The following is a 6,862-nucleotide window of genomic DNA, read 5'->3' as shown; positions in this document are numbered from 1 at the left end:
AACAGCCTCATATGCTTATGTAACAAAGGCAGCACAAGTAACAGCTGAAGAAGAGCTGAACCCTCTTGTGTGAATTAAGAATCTGTGATGATGTATCACACTGATTATCTAATTATTTTTTGACATTTTTGGAGCAGAATCCCATCTCATTAAAACTCTGGGTCTAACACATCTGAAAGTCCTGATATGACAAGCAGCCACTCCTTGAATGCCACCTTGAATTAAATAAGCCTTACATGGCCTGGTGCAGACAGTTGTCAGCATGGATAGGAACAGTCTTGCTGTAAAGTGCTCTCCGTAGCCTTCTTAACAGGATTATTCTGCTCCCGACAGTGCACTTACTAATTGTTTAGGCAGCTATATTAGGCTTCTACACCTCTCTAATTGGGTTAGAATGGCGATTTGTTGAGAGGTTGATGCGCTTCAAGGTTGTCTCCCATTTCGGAAGGACACGTCCTTTTCGTTTTCTCCGCTCACGTGCCTGACATGGGCAAGAAAGACATTTCTTCCCATACACTTAAAGATTAGCTTCACATATTTAGGGATACTTTATCTTTAGTATCAAACTTATTAAATAGATTTAGGCTCCATTACATGCTGATTGTTTTTCCCAGCTCAGGTCAGAACTCAACCCTGAATGACAGGTGAAGTCCATTACTGTGATTTCGTGAAACTTCCCATTAACAAACTTTCAGTGGAGCACTATGAGGCCATGTTTATGCAAATTACATAGAAACCAGAATTACTAGGAATTTATGAGGAAAATACAATTCATTTTTATACCTGCTTACTGTATGTAGATAAATTCCTCTGAAGGAACAAACTGGTATTACTAATCACTTCAAGTCACTTATTGTAGTGTCACAAGGTATGATGGGATTTTGACTCCTCATCTTTAATAGAATCATTAAATCCCATTGTTACGACCTCCAAAAAGGCTCTTTACAAAAAAGGTCCAACATAACCCACAGATTCAAGCAGTTACTACTCAGCCAAAAGAAAAAATATGATATCCACAATCAACAAAAGACTGATGGGCCAGCAAAAATTAACAAAAAGAAGGGAAGCCACTTAGACCAACCCACAAAGGGTCGTAGGATCTGGTGTCTTCCCTCTAACCTAAACCAACACCAAAACAAACCTAACAGAAATAAAGCCGCGAAAAAAGGACTGCCGGACCCATCAGAAAACAAAAGGAAACAACAAAAGTGACCTCAGACATAAACACAAACTGCTGCAGTGGCAGGCAGGAGGAAGAGAGGATTAGAAAGCCTAAATCCCTGCCCCCTCTTTATAGATTCAGTCTCAATCAAACCAGACCAGATACACCTGAGGGAGGAAGACAAGACATCATGAGTCAGGTGCACCTCATTGATAACTGATCAGGTAGCACGTGGGCGGAGCTGCAGAGAAGACAGGGGAGAAAAGTGACAAACAGGGAAGCAGGAACACATACAGTCATGAGGGTGAATTTAGCTGCACCTAGAGACGCTTTACTTAACACTAATCAATATAAGGCTAATCAAGATTTACATGACTTGACAAGATTTTTTCCCTAAACTGAACCATAAAATGTCTTGCTATAAAGTTAATCATTTTTGCCACCTTTGGCTTGTGCATCTGACCATTTGAGATAAACTTTGCAGATAAACATTTGTTGGTGGTAACAGAATGAAAACTGAAGCACACGTTTTCCTATTTTCCTTAAAATGGAATTTACAATTCACAATTTTAAGAAGTCATTTGACCCAGTTTGCCTTTACATTTATCTAATAAAATAAAATTTTAAAAACTGTAAAAACTGTAGCCCATGTAATGCAGTCCCATATTTACAGCATGTTCCATTACAAAATCATTACAGCCTGTGACAAATACTCTTCAGATGCAATAGAACTGTTAAGTTAAACAGAGCAGAAATCTCATTAAAGAGATGCACACACCAAACCCACAAGGGTGTAACAAATGATAAGTTGACCTTTATGGCCTCTGGACATCCCAGTGTCTCTGTGCTACCCGTTGATTCAACTTTATGGCACAGCAGGATTAATGAAATCATTGTTTCCCCCATGTCAGTGTCATTAATGTTTTATTTTACATGAGTGCACATAGCACTTCACGTACAGGGATTTGCTTTTAAACAAGGAGGCAGAGGGGATCTTTCACATTTACAAGTTATTTCAATGACAGCTTCAGGATGACCTTCTTTTATACAACCAGATTACCAGAGTGTTTATCTAAATGATGACACTGGGAAAGATCAGGATGGTGAAAGTGTCCTTATTTAGACCTTTTGTCTCATTCCTAATGACTGCTGTAAATTACATAGTACATGCTTCGGTGCACTGATGGGGACAAACACACAATGAGGATGGTCGTTATGCAAATAACCTGCATACTCCTCCCTTCTTGGACCTAGGTACTACTTATAAAACAGACATCTCACAGTGTTGTACTGTCAGGGTGCACATCGGTGAGTGTTGCGGTGCCTCACCAAGAAAACGTCACTCAACAAGAGGCACACAAACAAGATTTTCCAACCAAAGATGGCCTATATCTTCTGCATTTTGGCACTTTTGTGTTTTGCATCATGTGTTGCAGGAAACACAGAGACTGACCAGGTATTCAAAGACCTGCAACTTCAGCAAGACACATTGTCATCGCCCAACAAATTAGAAGACAAACAGGTAAAATGTCTTTATTTTCTGTAAATTCTCTTGATCTGGTCTGCAGATTTTCAATTTATAAAGTTTGTCTGTACCTGTGCACTCACATTTTACTCATCTCTATCTGCTGAAAGTATAATTTTATTCTCAGAGCATTCTGGATGCTGTCAGAGATACCTGTCCGATTTCTGTCATTTAATAACCCTCAGAGCTGCATCCCCATAAACTGCAGATCAGAGACAGAGCACTAACACAACTGTGCATTTCCCTTTCTGGCTATGATCAATAAATGCAAAAGTTCTAAAACATGTGATGAACTGATTTACGGTTTGCTAGGGAAAACATACATAGTGGCGTAAAAGTTTCACATTTACCAATATTTCTGAAAAAGTAGAGAATTCCTCTTATATGTTAATATTTTCTTCCATAGGAATCAATGAAGACACAGGGCTTTGTAGACTTACTTTATAATTTTTTCAAATCCAAAAATGGAATTATCCTCCAAGGACCCAAAGACACAGAGAAACGGGGGAAGAATCGACGCGGACTTACGACTCGCAGACCCGGCTGTTTAGTATTCTTCTGGAAAACCTGGGCTGCCTGCTAAGTTTGTTCTCACTCATCTGCCAGACTGTCAAACCATGAAAAAGAAATCTCAAGTCTCTTTTTATAGCTAGGACATAGTTTCACTCTTGACATACTCTTACTCAAACTTTAATTGATTGCTGATTTAAGTTTCCATATTGTTATAAAACCATTCTCAAGTGTTATGGTTACTATATAAATTAAGGTTTAATTTTCTTTTACACTGTTGCCCATAAAGTTGGAATTAAATATTTTTTACTTCTTCTCATGAAATGATTGTGACAATGTGATTTATTCTTGATAGATAAAGCGTATATCTTCTCAAAACAAAATTGGTAACTGGGACTCAGTATGTAATCATTGTGCCTGGTCAAAGGTGATTACTGATGTGTATAAATAGGAATAAAAAGAGGAATGTGTCTGAAAAAATTATTCCACCTTTATGGGCAACAGTGTATATTGTGTACATAACCCCTAAAGGCAAAAATGTTGAGGCATGACTTCATTACAACAGTGAGCAAAACACCTAATTATTAGCAGCCTGATGTGCATCTGTTATCTTAAAGCAAGACTATGTGACTTTTGAAGATGTAATGAATCCTTCATCTTACACATGAAAAGTTTAATACCTAAAGAATGCAACACAAACGTGCTCAGTTCAATACTCTCAGGGGTGTAGCTGCTGCAGTCTTACTTGATCTGTTATGACCAGTAGCTTACTGTTAGCAGTGTTTACAATGATATTGCTGCATCACTGAGTCAGTTTTCTGACTTTATGACTCTACTCTTGTGCTACTGTTACACTATGTTTTAGCATTTATCTTTATCACGTAAATGTAACAAAAGTTACATGGCCCCACTTTAAACAAGAGTCTTGTTTTATTTCTCTGTTCAAAGCAAATTGTATACAGTTTAGTGCGGTGAATCTCCATGTAGTGGCTGCATCTGAGATGCTGTAACTGCTTGGAGCTCTACCAACATTCATATCTGTTTAAAGGCACCACAGCCACTTTTCATTCGTGCAGTTAGTTGAACAATAGGTGACCCTCCTGATCCTGAATGCCTGCATTATTCAAAGTACCCTGACAGTCTGGAGGAGGTGCACACAATGAAGTGGGCACTGAATATTTAATGATCAGTAAATGAAAAGTCACAGTGGAGAGGCTGCTGCAAACCCCTGCTTGCCCTGCTTGTCAAAGAGATGTAGTTAAATGAGCCCTGCAGAGAGCTGAAAAACTCAGCAGGCTTCCCTGACAACCAACTGCGCCCCCGCTGGCCTGTGGAAAAGAGTGTTGTATTTGAGTGTGTGTCTCCTTTCTTCTAAATCAATCAACATCACTCACATTCATCTATTCATCACACACATCAAAGTATTTATTTCTGTATGGGCCCTCTTTTGTTAATAGTTTTTGACTCTGCCACATTATTTTCACTCCAGCAGAGGAGGCTGTTCTTCTCTTTGTTATATCCAGACTTTACATGTAATAAATATCTGCAGTGTGTTTGATGTTTCCCAGTGATCTTCATGGTAGGCCAGCTAAGCAATAAACTAAAAGCATTACAGACATCCATTCAATGTCTACGTCATTGATGTTCCTTCAATCGTTATACCACTTATTGAAGCATATTTTTCCTTATTCAAGCGTGCTGTAGTTTTGCAGTGCAACCTGCAATGAGATAAAAGATGTGTGAGGCATCTGTGCATGCATCTCCATGAGCATACAATTCATATATTGCATTTGCATATTTCTGGATGCATGCCCATTTGTGCTAATGTGCATAACATATGTCTTGCAACCTCTTATATTACCACACTAATCATCATGCGCTTAGGTAGCTCAGCAGCAATGCATATCCTAGAGGCCTTTCTGTTAAAAAATGCATTAACTATGTATGTTCAGCATTATGCACGCATGTAGAACTGAGAGATAAATTTGCTGAGAATTACCTGGACTCATTAACCTCGAACAGGTAAAGAAGATGGTAGGTGGAACACAGAGAAATAGACTAGATGCGGTGTCCTAAAAAGGAAGGCTAGATTGAGGAGAAATGTAACAAATTGGATAGAGGGGAGGAGAGGGAATAGAGATTAAGAAAGTGAGAAAGTAGAGGAATGAAGGGAAAGAGAGGTGCAAAGAGGATAAGCAAGGGGATGAGAGAGAAAATTATTAAAGAAGCAGTGTTAGAGCATAACTGCAGCTTGGCTTAGTATCCTTTCTGTCCCTGGGCTATTGGGATTCAACAGAACTGCTTCCCTCTGTAACAGGAACCACTGCCAGCACATTAACATGCTCATACTGCAGAGCTTCTTCAATAAAGTGATAGAGTGTGTGAGAATAAGAAATACAAAGTGTATGAGTGGAGATGTGGGTGGGTGGCTGGGTGAGTGGGTTTTACAGTGTATGTGGGTGCATGTGTGCACTGTGCATGAACTTTTATGTGTCTTATGTCTCTCAAGCACCAGTGTGTTTGCTTGCAGTATCCCTCACAGTATTCATCTGCAAACAGGGGAAGCCAAACGCAGCAAATCACAGAGAAAGGGAGGCAGAGAGACAGTAAAGTGATATGTTTTTACTGTCTTGGGACAGTGGACTGTCTCACAAGGTGCCGCAGCAGAGACGTGAAGGTTTGAATTTAGTCTCTTTAAGCATCAGCGCTAATTTCATTCAAACATTTAAAATCATTCCCAAGTATCTCCTCTTCCCCCCTCCCATCTTCTGGAAGTAAACACATTAGAACCAATTATCCAATACTTGTGCCAACTCTGAGCAGTTGATTTGGATGTAAAAGATGCAGATAAAAAACATGGAGCCGCCTGGATCAAAGGAGCATCACTGAGCCTTAATTGAACAGAGACCAATTATTTTTAATGAGTAGAACTGAACGCCCCACTTCTGAGTAGGAGTTCCCTCATTCTCTCCCTGGGAGGACGAGAAAAGAGAAACAAGTGGAGTCCCAGTGGCACAGGCCCATACAAAAACAACAGGACAGAAAGAGGTAGACAGAGAGGGAAGAAAGATGCCTGGGATAAAACAGTGAGAATAGTTTTACTCTGTGTGCTCATGATTCTGCAAAAGACAAACAAAGTCATGTACAGGTCTGTATAAATAACTGTACAGGCCATAAATAGATGTCTGTGTTGCTGGTCCAATTAATTGCAAAACCTATGACTTTATTATAGTCAAATACTTAATTCAGTACTTACTATAGACTTTCCAATGTTGTACACAGCTGAGAGAACATTTACAATTTGACAGCAGATACAGGTAACAGAAAATATAATTTATGTAACTCACAACACAAAATTTTATTTGACATAATTCTGGCAAAGGGATTTTTGTACCACAGAGAAGTTGTAAACTGTGCCAGCTGTGACCTTTAAAATGCAATGAAAGCCTTTCAGTCTTCTGCCACAAATCTGCCACATGTTAAGGCAGATGGTTTGAGAGAAAAGAGGAGAGAATGAAATTACGTGGTGCTGTGGGATGAGAATATTGGAAAAATACACAGGATGGTATTTAACCAGTCAAAACGAATTTAGTGTAGTTTTATAACCACCACCTGTTTTATCTGTTAAAAAACTATTATAAGAGATTAAAGTATCAAACCGATTT

The sequence above is a fragment of the Lates calcarifer genome, linkage group LG4 (genome assembly GCF_001640805.2).
Source record: "Lates calcarifer isolate ASB-BC8 linkage group LG4, TLL_Latcal_v3, whole genome shotgun sequence".
Taxonomy (NCBI): Eukaryota; Metazoa; Chordata; class Actinopteri; family Centropomidae; genus Lates; species Lates calcarifer.
This window is presented reverse-complemented; position numbering follows the sequence as displayed.